This window comes from Molossus molossus, unplaced genomic scaffold (genome assembly GCF_014108415.1).
Source record: "Molossus molossus isolate mMolMol1 unplaced genomic scaffold, mMolMol1.p scaffold_m16_p_16, whole genome shotgun sequence".
Lineage (NCBI taxonomy): Eukaryota > Metazoa > Chordata > Mammalia > Chiroptera > Molossidae > Molossus > Molossus molossus.
In genome coordinates this window covers 4,308,681-4,324,075 of record NW_023425351.1, presented here as the reverse complement: position 1 = coordinate 4,324,075, position 15,395 = coordinate 4,308,681, and the positions used below count along the sequence as shown (strand labels likewise).

The following is a 15,395-nucleotide window of genomic DNA, read 5'->3' as shown; positions in this document are numbered from 1 at the left end:
GAACCCGGGTTTCTCTGGGCCGCAGGCTGACGCTCTAACCGCTGAGCCAAACCGGCCAGGGCAGGATTTTTTTTAAATTAAAAGTCTTCACCTATTAAAAAGTAGCCTCTTTCTCCTTCGTCAATGCAACTCAGGAGACAGGGCAGCCGAGGCAGGAAGGTGCTCAGATAGCGTCCTGTCCAATTGAATACCTTAAATCAGAAACTGCGGATTCCCTCGTCCTCAGCGGTGTGATCGGAAGGACAGAAAAGGAGAGGAGCTGATCGTGGGGACAGCGCGGATCCTCTGTTGATAAAATACCCACGTTCAGCTCCTTCTATGGTCATGATGCTGCCACACTCTGCCCTGAGCCACAGTGGTCACAGCCCTCCTGTCCTCCGAATGTGCCCCTCACACCTTCATGGTGTGTGTGACTTTAAAAGACACTTCCAGCTATTTTCCAAAGTAGCAGTGAGACCCCTGCCTTCTGGTAACTGCAAGCCCTTCAGACCACTGGATTTTAATGCAGCTGTTCTGACAGACGGTGATGTCTCACTGTTGTCATCATTTACATGTCACTAAGGACTAATGATGTTCAACATCCTTTCATATTTTTCATTTTTGTTTTGGGTTTGTTTTTTGGTCTTTTGCCATCTGCCAATCTTTGATGAAAAGCCTGTTCAAAGCTTTTGCCCATTTCTAAAAATCAGGTTGTTTTCTTACTATTGTGATTCCAGTCTGGACACCAGTCCTTTTCTGGTAGAATTTTAACACGTATTTGCTTCCAATGTTTGGTTTTTATGTTCTTTTTTTTAGAGTTTTAAATTTTCTTTTTTTTTTTTTTAATTGATTAATTTTTGTTACAGATGATTTTCCTTTTTTCCCCCATTGATTCCCCCCTTCCCCTCCCTCCCTGCCCCTTCCCCAGATTGTTGTCCATGTCCACTGTTCATGCATACATGCGTATAAGTTCTGTGGTTCATCCCTCCCCCACCTCCCCACTCCTTAGGGGATTGTCAGTCTGTACCCTGCTTCCACGTCTCTGGGACTACCCCATTCCTCAAACTGTTATGTTCATTATATTCCACAAATAAGTGAGATCATATGATACTTGTCTTTCTCTGTTTGGCTTGTTGCACTTAGGATGATACTTTCCAGGTCCCTCCATGTCGTCTCAAAGGATAAGAGATCTTTCTTTCTTACCGCTGCATAGTACTCCATTGTGTATATGTACCACAGCTTTTTGATCCATTCGTCTACTGATGGGCACTTGGGCTGTTTCCAGATCTTAGCGATTGTAAATAGTGCTGCTACAAAGATGGGGATACATATATTATTTCTTATTGGTGTTTTATGCTTCTTAGGGTATATTCCTAGAAGTGGGATCACTGGGTCAAATGGAAGATCAATTTTTAATTTTTTGAGGTGACACCATATTGTTTTCCATAGTGGCTGTACCAGTCTGCATTCCCACCAGCAGTGTACTAGAGTCCCCTTTTCTCCACACCCTCGCCAACACTTGTTGTTTGATGATGTGTTGATGGCGGCCATTCTGACAGGTGTGAGGTGATACCTCATTGTTGTTTTGATTTGCATCTCTCTGATGATTAGTGATGATGAACATTTCTTCATATGTCTCTTAGCCATTTGTATGTCCTGTTTGGAGAGGTGTCTATTTAGTTCCTCTGCCCATTTTTTAATTGGATTCTTTGTCTTCCTTTTGTGGAGTTGTATGAGCACTCTATAGTATTGGAAATGAACCCCTTATCTGATATATTATTGGCAATTATGCTCTCCCATACAGTGGGTAGCCTTTCCGTTTTAATGATTGTATCTTTCGCTGTGCAGAAGCTTTTGAGTTTGATGTAGTCCCATGTGTTCATTTTCTCCTTTGTTTCTATTGCCTTAGGTGTTGTGTCAGTAAAAATTCCGCTGCGTATGATGTCTGAGATTTTGTTGCCCAAGTCTCCTCTAGGATTTTTATGGATTCATGAGTTACATTTAAGTCTTTTATCCATTTTGAGTTTATTTTGGTGTAGGGTGTAAGTTGATGGTCTAGTTTCATTTTTCGGCAAGTAGCTGTCCAATTTTCCCAGCACCATTTATTAAAGAGGCTGTCTTTACTCCACTGTATGCTCTTGCCACCTTTGTCAAATATTAATTGAGCAAATTGCCTTGGGTCCATTTCTGGGTTCTCTATTCTGTTCCACTGGTCTATATACCTGTTCTTGTGCCAGTATCAGGCTGTTTTGATTATAGTGGCTTTGTAATATAACCTGAAATCTGGTATTGTGATCCCTCCAACTTTGTTCTTCCTTTTCAAGATTGCTGTGGCTATTCGAGGACTTTTTTGGTTCCATATGAACTTTTGAAGTAATTGTTCTAATTCTGTGAAGTATGCCGTTGGTATTTTGATGGGGATTGCGTTGAATCTATAGATTGCTTTGGGTAATATGGACATTTTAATGATGTTAATTCTCCCAATCCATGAACAGGGTATGTGCTTCCACTTTTTTATATCTTGCTCTATTTCTTTTTTCAAAGACCTGTAGTTTTCTGCAAATAGGTCCTTTATTTCTTTGGTTAAGTTTATTCCTAGGTATCTTAATTTTGTTGCCACAATGGTAAATGGGATTGTTTCCTTAGTTTCTCTTTCTGTGAGTTCATCATTGGTGTATAAGAATGCCATCGATTTCTTGACGTTAATTTTGTATCCTGCTACTTTGCCAAATTCATTTATTAAGTCTAGTAAGCTTTTGGTGGAGTCTTTGGGGTTTTCTATGTACAGTATCATGTCATCTGCATATAATGACAATTTCACTTCCTCCTTTCCAATTTGGATCCCTTTTATTTTTTCTTCCTGTCTGATTGCTGTGGCTAAGACTTCCAGTACTATGTTAAATAGGAGTGGCGAAAGTGGGCATCCTTGCCTTGTTCCTGTTCTTAAGGGAAATGCTTTTAGTTTTTGCCCATTGAGTATGATGTTGGCTGTAGGTCTTTCATATATGGCTTTTATTATGTCTAGATATGATCCCTCTATTCCCACACTGCTGAGCGTTTTTATCAGAAATGGATGCTGGATTTTGTCGAAGGCTTTTTCAGCATCTATTGATATGATCATGTGGTTTTTATTCTTCAATTTATTTATGTGGTGTATCACATTTATGGATTTGCGAATATTGAACCAGCCTTGCATCCCTGGGATGAATCCCACCTGGTCATGGTGGATAATTTTTCTGGTGTATTGCTGGATTCGATTTGCTAGTATTTTGTTCAGGATTTTGGCATCTATGTTCATCAGGGATATTGGCCTGTAGTTTTCTTTCTTTGTTGTGTCTTTTTCTGGTTTTGGAATTAGAATTATGCTGGCTTCATAAAACGAGTTTGGAAGTCTTCCTTCTTCTTGAATTTTTTGAAATAGTTTGAGGAGAATGGGTATTAGTTCTTCTTTGAATGTTTGGTAAAACTCCCCCGTGAAGCCATCCGGGCCTGGGCTTTTGTTTGCTGGAAGAGTCTTGATTACATCTTCAATTTCTTCTGTTGTTATTGTTCTGTTCAAGTTTTCAATCTCTTCCTGATCCAGTTTTGGGAGACTATGTGTTTCTAGAAATTTGTCCATTTCGCTTAGATTTTCGAATTTGTTGCCGTATAATTGTTCATAGTAGTTGTTAACGATCTTTTGTATTTCTGTGGTGTCAGTTGTTATCTCTCCTGTTTCATTTCTGATTGTATGTATTTGGGTTCTCTCTCTTTGTTTCTTGGTGAGTCTAGCTAAGGGTCCATCAATCTTGTTTATCTTTTCGAAAAACCAGCTCTTTGTTTTATTGATCCTCTGAATTGTTTTTTTGGTCTCTATGTCGTTTATTTCTGCTCTGATCCTTACTATTTCCTTTCTTCTACTTGCTCTGGGGTTTTCTTTTTGTTTACTCTCTAGTTCTTTAAGTTGTGAGGTTAGGTAGTCTATTAGAGATTTTTCTTCTTTTTTGAGGTAGGCCTGTAGTGCTATGAACTTCCCTCTCAGAACTGCTTTCGCTGCATCCCATAGATTTTGTATTGTTGTGTCCTCATTTTCATTGGTTTCCAGGAAGTTTTTGATTTCTTCCTTGATCTCCTCGGTGGCCCATTCATTGTTTAATAACATTCTATTTAGCTTCCATGTGTTAAAATGTCTTTGTATGTTCTTCTTGCAATTGATTTCTAGTTTCATACCATTGTGGGTCTGAGAAGATGCTTGTTATAATTTCAATCTTCTTGAACTTGTAGAGACTTAGTTTGTGCCCTAACATGTGGTCTATCTTTGAGAATGTTCCATGTGCACTTGAGAAGAATGTGAATTCTGTAGTTTTGGGGTGTAGTTCTCTGTAGATATCTATTAAATCCATTTGGTCTAGTGCATCATTTAGAGTCTCTGTTTCCTTGCTAATTTTTTGTCTAGAGGATCTATCCAGTGATGTGAACGGGGTGTTGAAGTCCCCTGCTATGATTGTATTGCTATCGATTTCTCCTTTGAAGTCCTCCAATAGTTTTTTAATATATTTTGGTGCTCCTATATTGGGTGCATATATGTTTATCAAGGTTATATCTTCCTGTTGGATAGACCCTTTCAATATTATGTAGTGGCCTTCTTTGTCTCTAGTTATGGCCTTCAATCTGAAGTCTATTTTTTCAGATATAAGTATTGCTACCCCAGCTTTTTTTTTCTTTTCCATTTGCTTGAAAATTTTTTTTCCATCCCTTTACTTTCAATCTATGTGAGTCTTTTGTTGTGAGGTGGGTCTCTTGTAAACAGCATATAGATGAGTCATGCTTTCTTATCCAATCAGCTACTCTGTGTCTTTTTATGGGAGTATTCAGTCCATTTACATTTAAGGTGGTTATTGATATGTAGTTATTTATTGCCATTTTTGTTTAGTGTGGTTCTATTTTCCTTCCCATTTCTCCTGGTAATTACAGCAGTCCTTTTAACATTTCTTGCAGTGCTGGTTTGGTGAAATGGAGGAAATAATACAACAAGTACAAAAAGATACAAGTAACAGGGATACTACTCACAACAAATCATGGGAAGGAAGCCAATGTTCAAGTCAATTATTAGTTAATACTAAATTATGGTACAACTGAGTACCTACTAAAAGCTAAGTTTCCAAAGAATATGTAAGACTATTAAAAATATATTCACAGCACACGGGAGAAAAAGGATTAGCAAAAGAGAACAGCATACACACTCTGATCTCATGGGTAGGAGTGAGAAATACCCATAGGAACCTGGAAAAATATATACCAAAATATTAAGATCAATAGTTGCTGGGGGTATATTACAGGTAATTTTGACTTTTCTTTTACTATTTGATTTCTCCCAAGTTTTTTTTTTTTTTTATGTATATATAATAAGCATGTACTGCTTTTTAAATGGGGGGAAAGTAATAAATGATATTGAGGGGGGAAAAAAAACTCAGAAGACCCAAAAAGCTAGTTATACATTTTCATTCTTCTAATTTTTAAACTACTAAGGGTCATGATACCTAAATCTATGTATAAAAAGAAAAAATGTGTAGAAAGATATTTTAACATAGTAATAAAGTATTTATCAAATACAAAGGGGTAGAAATATTGCTTTATTGGAGAAGCTTACATCGAATTACTTTTATGTGTTTTAAAAAGTCCTAACGGACATCCAAGAAGAAAACATATACAGCTTCCACAGGAATAAAGACCAAAAAAATGGGGTTGATGACTGCCCCAAATATTTCCTAAAAGAAAAAAATGTAATATTTAGTACTTCTTCTTTTGAGGCAGGGTAAGTGAACTGCACGTCAGACAAAATTTTCTTACTTTACAAGGAGGAAGGAATGTGATCCTGTTTTGATGCATATGAAACACAAAATACAAAATCCACTCTTCTGATCAAGATGAGGGGGGAAAAAATCATTCTTCAACAGTTCAATTCTCATGCAATGAAATCCAAAGGTCTGTTTCGATTCATGTACTGCATCATCAATCTAGGCGAGAAATCCAGGAGAAATCTATTTAAAATCTATAATTTGAGCCCTGGCCGGTGTGGCTCAGATGGTTTAGTGTACTCCCGTGATCCATAGTGTCGCCGGCTTGATTCTCTGTCGGAGCGGGTTCGGTCCCCAGTTGAGGTGCGTGAGGGAGGTGGCCGATCCATGTGTCTCTCCCGCCTCGATGTTTCTCTGTCTCGGTCTCGGTCTCGGTCTCTGTCTCTCCCCCTCTCCCTTTCGCTCTCTCTGTACTTCCTCTTCTGAGACACATTTATGGCATAGGCATTTACATTGCCATCCAATCTTTTCCTTTAGTGGAGTCAAAGGCAGCAAATCCCATTACCTTCATCATTTCTATTTCTTCCTCTGTTTTGCCCTCTGAGTCTTCCTCAGTAATCTGTTGTTCTTCACTCTTTGTTTCCTTTGGTTTCTCATCTTTTCTTCCTTTCGGTTGAGAAGGGGAAGGAGATGTGGATCTGTGTCGTCTTGGGGATTTGGAGCGTTTTCTGTGTGGGGATTGCGAGCGGCTCCCGGGACTGGCTCCTTTTCTGATCTTTCTCCCGGGACTGAGAACTTTCTTGGTTCCCTTGTTCTCTCTCCCTGGAAGCGGACCGGGACCGCTTAGGTTCCATCAGTGGAGAGCGGCTGCGGCTGCGGCTGCGATCCATTTCGAGGCCTCTACCACCGCCTGGGGAACGACTATGCGGTTTTTATGTTCTTAAATATGTCTTATCATCAGGTAAAAGATGTTCATCGTCGTGGAGTTTAATTTACCGTTGTTATTGTTTTTCTTAGTGATTCATGTTTTGGGATCCTGTCTGATCAACCTGTACGTCAGCTCCAAAGACGAAGGCGGAGAGAAACCAGGCTCCAGCCACGCAGAGGAGCTGAAGCACCGCGTGGACTCGCGCAGGCCTTGGGCGGGATGCACAGTCCAACCCTGAAGGGAGAGCGCTCCCGGAGCATCCTCTTACAACTGCCCCCCAGCTGCGGCTGCTCCTGAAGGACTGGCTTCAGACACCGAAATCCTTCAGATGGGGGGCTGAGCCCGGGGCTGTGTCGGGTGCAGGGTCTGTCTCCCTGGGAGCCTGGGCTCCGCAGGCAGGAGCCCGCGGCCGGCACCAGCCAGCGCTGGCGCCGGGAGCCCAGGTGCTGAGGGCACAGGCAGCAGTGCTCACTGGAGCCCCCTGCTTGCCCCAGCTCGCTCCTCTGCAGGGTTTGCACTGCTGCTCTTGGAGGCTGCTCTGTGCGCTTCCATGAGTCGATCACGAGAACGCAGAGCAGGATGCGTCCAGATGGTGGCACCCGGCCAGATTGAATTTGGGCCAAAACACTCTTTCTGGGGATTTCAGTTGCGAGAGGCCGCTCTTATCCTTTGGGGTGCTACACGCTGCTAGAGGAACTTACGCTTCTCTCCGTAATGTGCGTGACCCAGAAAATCTTCCAGATTCATCCCTTGAAGGAGGAACTGAGAGCAGAGCCAGTATTAAGATGGGCGAAAAGACTTAACCAAAGTGCCAAGATCGCAGGGGGGCAGGGCGAGCACAGGGTGAGCAAGCGCCTCAGGGGTCCACGGCCAGAGTCCAGACGCCTCCTGCGCCTCGGGACCTGAGACGCTGTCCTCCTCTGGAGCATCAGGGCCGGAAAGGAATCTTCCCCACTGACGTCCATGAGTAAGTGAAACACTGTGGGAGCTCAGCCCCCTGCCAGCACGCACCCAAGTCACTAGCGATATTTATTCTTATGGCAGGTACGTATGAGTTCTAACAGCAGGGCCCCTCTTTCCCCGGGCTCAGTTACTGTCCTCCCAGAGGCTGGTTCTAACTCCATCATTGTACAGCTTCGAGAAATCCTGTCCAACATCCTTTTCTGCAGATTTTGGGGGATGCACGCTACTGCTTTTCTCTGAGACAGATCCTGGAGCTGAGCCTCCCTGAAAATGAACTGCTCCATTCTGCCCGCATCTGCCTGCTCAGCACCCTGCTGCCAGGGCTGCGGCCACTGGCCCTGCTACACCCCCGGGGCCCTCCCACTGCTCCTTCCTGGCTCTGCCCTCCAACGGCCTGAGAGAACCCCACGCCCTCTGCCAAGGGGAGGAAGCATCTCTCTCCACTTCCCACTCCTGGAAACAACTTGAGTCCGTGGCTCACACTGAGCAGCAAACCTTGGTCGTTCAGGTCTATCTCCCTTGTGGGTAAACTGCAGACAATGTCCCAAGTCTGGCTTGGATGTGTGGGTGTCATGCAGCCTCAGTTTCCCCTTCTGCCCCTCCCCTACTCTGATGCCTGCAAATTATGTTTTCCAGCTCCTTCCCTAACTGGTTTCCTGTTAGGAGGTTCCTAAAAAGACTGGTGTGGAAGGAGAGGCGAGCCCAGAATGAGTTTTCCTCTCTGCTTCAGCCAGTGTGTTTCCTCCTTGGTGGATGGTGGTCACAAGCTGGTCTTCCCTCTGGGACCCAGAGGGGCCGTGACTCCCTACAGTCTGATCCATCTGATTACCTCCCCTTCCTCTGCTTGGCTGGGAGCTCTCCCAACGCCTTGTGACAAATGCATCCTACTGAATTGGCGTTGAACCACCTGTTCACACTGACTGACAGACGTTCGTCCCTAAACCTACTGTGCTGGTGTGGTCCTGAATGTCCTGCCCTGTTGGAATGCTCCAGAGCTGGTCCCAGCACCCGTCGTCCCCACTGGTCCCGACAGTCCAGGAAATCAAGACTTCCCTGTGCAGATAGAACTCAGGGAAGACGCAGCAACACTGTTGCACAAGACAATTTAAAACCCTACAGCGATTGAGAGCCCAACTCAACCAACTCTCAAGACTATTCCCATAAACAGAGTCCTAGTTTTACTTCTGGGAAAGTTTATTACATTGCTAGAGGTCCGAATTTTAAAGTAAAATGTGGTATTTTTTTAATGCCTTTCTTTCTCTCTTTCTCTCTTTCTTTCTCTCTTTCTCTCTTTCTTTCTTTCTCTCTTTCTTTCTTTCTTTCTCTCTTTCTTTCAGAGGGAGAGGGAGAGGGAGAGAGAGATAGAAACATTCATGAGAGAGAACACGGATTGGCTGCCTCCTGCATGCCCCCCACTGGGGATCAGGCCCACAACCTGGGCATGTGCCCTGACTGGGAATCGAACTGGTGACGTCTTGGTGCAGGGTCGTCGCTCAACCACTGAGCCACACCGGCTGGGCTTAAATGTGTTTAAATACAACAATTCCCCATCAATATTGGTTCTGAAAACATTTCTAACAACTCAAACAAGCAAGAGATGGCATTATGTGTCTATCGTATAACCCCAAGTGCTGAACAGGTGGTCTGAGAGGGACCCCACACACCCCCACTCCAGGGACGCGCCTATCTGCAAAATCCCAGGTGTAAAACGAGAGATGCATTCTCTTCAAATGTCATACACAACTTCTGTCCCGGGCTCACAACATGGTCATTTCTACGTCTGTTTGTCCCCGTCACTTTTTAAACATTCATTAACACAACTGTTTGTATTTTGTGCTCCTTGCTGACCTTCACTGGAGGAGGTAGGACCTGCCTCTTCGATGTCCTATTTTGTTCCAAGGTGACACAGTCAGCTCTTTCTGTTTGAAGGTCATGAAATGTGCAGGTGAGGTCTCCGCCTTCTCTAAAGGCAAAGGAAAAAGTTGCTGTGATTTAGCAGGGAAATTGAATTCTTTCAATAGAGTGCAGTGACTTCCAGTTCTAATACATCTTTGCTAAGGGTCACGTTGAAAACGACAACGTCCAAGGAAAACAGAGTTTTCAGTGAAAGCGTAAGATTTGTCACTCTCTGCACCCACGTCCAGTTCTCTTTTATCTAAAAACCTGCTTTTTTTGTGTGCAGTTAATACTTCTGCAGAGGAAATAGTGGGGTTTTAAATTACCCTACAGCATAGTTCTAAACTTCAAAGCAATTTGGGGGGGGTAGGTGAGGAAAAGAGAACCCAGAGATTCCAAGGAACAGAAGGACCAAAGGGGAAAACTAAGAAGGGGGAGCGCCATTTAAATAACAAAGTGAAATGAGAAAGGAACAAAGGCTCTATCCCCCAAACCTGATCTAAACAGACACGCTTCACTGCAGGGGGCGGTCAAGGTCAGTGCCCTTAACTCCCAGTCCCAGATGTGACAGGCGAAACTGACCAGGAGCTCAGGAAATGCGGAAAGTTAGCGAGTTCATGGGAAACCAAATACATGGAAAGAAAGGGTGGTTTTACCAAGCTGCCTTCCATGATCCAGTAACTATTTCTCATAAGAAAGCGTGTGATCAGGAGAGATTTCCAACTTCCAGAAACTCCGCGGAGCAGGGTAAACCTGGGCAGAGTTGCCTTTTCACTTTACTGACAAGTGGGAACGCGAGAAACAATGCGAAGGTGGAATGGTTTTCAATACAGACATTAGTAGGTGTGCACGGACAGAAATGCCTGAAGGGAAACACCCCCAAATGCTGGTAGCAGCTTGTTCCTGAATGATTGGAACTTGGGGGATGAGAACTTGAGAGAGAGAGAGAGAATCTGCATTTTCCAACTTTTCTAGATTCTTATTGTGATTTGCTCAGGACAGAAGGTAGCTTTAAAATGTTCTGTGCACCTGTCTTCTGCCAGAGGGGGCACTTTTAGACAATTCCTGTGGACTCTGTTTCAAATGCATCAGGAGCTGCAGAACAGCCCACAGAGCACATGTCACACAAAACACACCCTAGACCGTGTGGGAATTTTTTTATTTGGGTTTAAGTAGGTGTCTACAGTGGGACATAACACAGGCCACATTTCACACCGACGGTGCTCGCGAGGGGTGAAGACTCGTCTGCACACGGCAGAAACAGGCACGGCTGTCCACACGGGCTGCCTGAAGTCACCGTTTCTGCTGCAAAGCTGCTGTGACCAGTGTCCGTCAGTTCCACAAGAAGGAGCCTCAACCAGACAGACGGCTGTGGAAAGTGCTCCTCAGATGCTAATTCTGTGCCAACTGGGGAGCCGCAAAAAATAGAGAAATCTTTATTTTTAACAAGAAACGCTAATGTGATTTCTATTATTGAGATTAAACATATTAAGCTATTTTTTGGAGAGAAGAATGACTCCACAATTTCAAGTCAGAGATATTTTAAAAGTGAACAAAAGCACCTTTGCATAATTGCCTCGTTAAAGTGGAGCTCACCTTCAACGCATTTTTACAGGTAAAAATTACCCATTAGGGAAAGAGCAAACTCATCCTCATTCACAGAAGATATTGTGAGCACTGCTGAGATGTCAGAAAGTTTGGACCATCTCAACAATCCCTCTCCCGCACTCACATTTGTAAATGTGAAGGTCTGGTCTTTCTACAGGAGATGATGGCAGTTGTCACCATGCAGAGCTGTGGCAGGGACACCGTAACTGTAGCAACTGAGTGCTGGCCTGCCAGCTCCTATCAGGAATGCGTTTACAAATTCCCATGAGGCTTCAAAAACTTGGGTAGCCAAAGGGGAACACATTTCAAATTACTTGTTCCCATTTTATGTGATAAAAAGTTCAGCCAGGCTCCTGTGTGGCAATCTCGCTCGGCTGTATCAGTGATGGAACCGCACCTCTCACTCACGAGTGACAGCTCCTTGCCGCTCTGCGTCCTGTGCTGCTGTTGTATTGTCATGGGGTCTGCGTGCTGGGGGCCCGTGTGGCAGGAAGTCTGTAAATGTGACCAGTTCCGTCTTGGACGTCACCCAGTAACATTGCTCCCGATTGGGTTTGTATGGCTTGTGGTTGAGTGTCATCCTCTGCACCAAGAGGTCACGGGTTCGTTCCCGGTCAGGGCACATGCCCAGGTTGCGGGCTCAGTCCCCAATAAGGGGCATGCAGGAGGCAGCCAATGGATGTTTCTCTCTCATTGATTTTCCTGTCTCTCTCTCTCTCCTTCCCCCTTCCTCTCTCTAAAAATCAATAAAAACATTTTTAAAAAATAGCTTGAATTTTTTTTTTATGTGCTAGGGAATTTGATCTCTAAGTTAATCATGTCATGACCTTTTTTAAGGGAAAGGCGCCCTGTGACTTGCAATGATTGGTCAGGGGAAGAACAGACTCGGGAATGAGGGTTACAGCTCAGAACAAGAAAACCTACCTGGAGTTTCCCTCAGTCACTACCACTGAGGGAAACACAACGAGAATAATCTCTAAAGTCATGCTTCTAATCTCTATGCCAAATACCTAAATTTTTAAAAACTGAGATTTTTAGTCATCAGATTTTAGAATGCTATGTTTACTTATAATTGACTACACAGTAAGTAACAATAAAGTAGGCTTTTGTATGGAATGTAGTGGGAAAGACTGTTACTCCCTCACTAGCTATAAGAAAACTCCAAATAAACTACGTATTCTATTTTTGTGAGCCTGGGAATTGAGATACTTAAGTGAACCAAAAGGCCAATTCACCAAGAATGCATAAAATGTTTAAATGTATATATATTTACAAGATGGCTTCAAAATATCTAAAGCAAAAACTGATAGACTGAAAGATAAAATAACAACACTAAGCATATTTCAACATTGTTTTTCAGTAACGAACAGATGAGGAGACAAATAGCCGTGGAGGACGTGGCGGAACCCGAGCAGCCAGCGTGGCCGTCAGCCTTTGCAGGCCCTCAAACCGACCTGCCAGGACACTCATGTTCCAGAACATGAGACGTGGACCAGGAGAAACCCCATCCTGCACCATGAGAAGCCTCAACCAACTTAGAAGAACTGGATTCGTGCAAAGCACGTTTTCTGACCATATTAGAATTAAATTGGAAATTAATGCAAAAACAATCTGAAGTATTTAGAAACTAAATCACTCACTGGTCAAAGAGAAGTTCCAGGGAAAATAAGCATGTTTGGCCCTGGCCAGTTTGGCTCAGCGGTTAGAGCGTCGGCCTGCGGTCCGGAGAGACCCGGGTTCGGTTCCTGCTAAGGGCACGTACCTCGGTTGCAGTTTGTCCCTGGCCCTGGTTGGTCGTGCGGGTGGCAGCCACTCGATGTGTCCCTTCACGTCGATGTTTCTCTCTCTCTCTCCCTTCCTCTCTCTCCATCCCATTCTATCTGTACAAAAAAAAAAAAAAAAGGAAAAATATCCTCGGGTGAGGATAAAAAAAAAAAAAAGCATGTTTGGAGTTGAATGGAAATGTACGCGCAGCGTAACAAAGTCTGGTGCTTAGATATGGATAGTGATGTTAACGCTGACATGCATATTGATACAATACTAGGGGATAATGTAAATAGGAGAGAACTGTCGACCAGGGTCACCTTCCCGAGTCCGATGACGGTGAGCTGTCGTAAGAATGAGTGGGCATCGCCAGGGGCGTGTGCCGTGAACAGGCGGCACCTGGACAGGAGGGGGACAACAGGACAGACATACAGGTGTAGGCAGCACTCTTAGTTCGGTATGGAAGGAGAGGGAAACATGGCATTTCTGGGACAGACCAGCCTGGCTAAGTGGAGGAATTATTTTGGCCAAAGGGAGACAGATTGGGTCTGCAGGTCAGAACCTATATTTTCTAAGCAGTACAAGCTGGGAAGGGGAGCTTTGGTTTTTGTTACATGCAAAGAGTCACTTCTAGAGGGTGAGATTTTGTAACAGAGACCTGGCATATTTACTCAGGAATATCAATTTGGCAGGTGTGTGCAGGGCTGGTTTAAACCCTCAGGTCATGGCATTAACAAAGGGAGTTAAGTGATGGCTAGTGTGCACACGGGCGGTGGCATCTGGGTGAGGATCTGTCGGTGCCCAAGAAGCAAAATCTCAGTTACTGCACACCGTTGTCTGATAAGGCTACAGACACGCACCAGACATTGCAAGAATACAAACTGAAAGTTCAAACATCTCAGGACAGGAAAGAAAGAAGGTCAAGCCACCTGCAGCTGGACCAGAAGGCCGGCGGGGAGGCTCCTCTGCGTCTCTCGCCCAGCACCTCTCTGCGGAAGGCTTCGTGTCTCTGCTTCTCTGCCTGTCACCTACATGCGGAGGGACAGACCACAGCTGCCCTGACCCACACAGCCTTTCATTCATCGAACCACCACTTGAAGCTCTGGCTTGAGTGGGGTCCTGAGCACGCTGGGGTCCGGACAGCAGTGCACAGGACGCGCCAGGTGTCGCTATGGATTTGCCGGCTGGAGCCATCGTGCTCGGGCGGTGAGGCAACGGGACATCCGCAGGAAAGCAAGGGCCTGGGCTCCAGCCACGGCATAAAGGGAAGGAGGTGGTCTTCGAGGAAACACACAGGATTTGGATGGACAAAGAGAATATTCCGAAGCTGGTGTGAAAGTGTAAATGTGAGTGATTGAGAGCACTGTGCCCTGATAGGGTCGAGAACGTAGGAGGGAGAGCTGATCGGGACAGGAGGGCGAAGAACCCCACTGGAGGGAACAGCAGGGTTGAGGGAATGAAGGACAGTTATGTGGGATGAGCAGAAATACGGGATCGGATGAGGTAAAGAGCAGCGGATATTCTGCACCAGAATGAGCTACATGAGGAGAGCTCACGTCACGGAAAAGACTGATGGAGAAGATTCCTTCCAGAGGAGACTGTGGACTGCAGGGCCGGAGCCAGGACTGGAGCGTGGTGGCCCCTAAATAAATGCTCAGCAAAACAGACTGAGTGGCCAGAGGAGTACAGGAAAAATAGAAGTAGAATTAGGTCATTAAAGAGAAAAGAGTGTCAGCTCTTCTCTGCATTTGTTTTAATTCCCTCTCAGGGAGGGATCCCCAGTCAGCTAGCATTTTTCCGTTTCTTTATTCCATTCTTAATGGTGCTTCTGAAATTAACCCCCTTTTCCCCATTTTAAATGTCAGTCATTTAAGTTCCAATATTTCGTAAAATATGTATCAGAATTTTTTCCTAACAGAATATTCTTTACTTCTATCTGCATCAATAGCTGGGAAAAGTAAGTGGTATTTATTTAAACATCCTTCCCTTCACCAAAGCCCTCACCCGAACGAAGGCTCCGTTGATGAATGTTCACTTCAAACGAGATCCGTTCGAGAATCTGGGGGCCGGCGAAGGGGCACGGCCGGCGGAAGCCTGTGTCAGAGGTGGACGGAGTTGCCCACAGCTTCCTCCCGGCTTAAGGAGAAAAGGCAGCCTGCATCTAAAAGAGCACAGCTTTTAAATAACATAAAAAAATCCATGCAACTTTCCCGAAGTAAGATTTAAACAGGAGCAGACAATAGACCCGTCCTCTCAGGTAAAATAATCTGGCTTTGGTTAATCTCCTACTTGGGCTCTGTTCTTTCAGGCGTTGCTATTGCCCTTCAACTAAAAAGTAGCAAATAATGCAACTCTATTAAATAGAAATACCCTCCCCTACATATCAGCCTCGTGGTTTATTAATTGTTCTAGCTGCAACTTCAGACTACGATTCATATTGGCCTGAGATTTAACTAAAACCCCAGAGACGTTCCCATCAG

At 44.5% G+C, this 15,395-nt stretch overlaps 1 pseudogene; it reads right to left on the bottom strand.

Annotated features, from left to right (window-relative positions):
• Positions 1–5,702: 5,702 nt before the first annotated feature.
• On the bottom strand, positions 5,703–6,634 carry LOC118631701 (annotated as a pseudogene).
• Between the last annotated feature and the right edge of the window lie 8,761 nt (positions 6,635–15,395).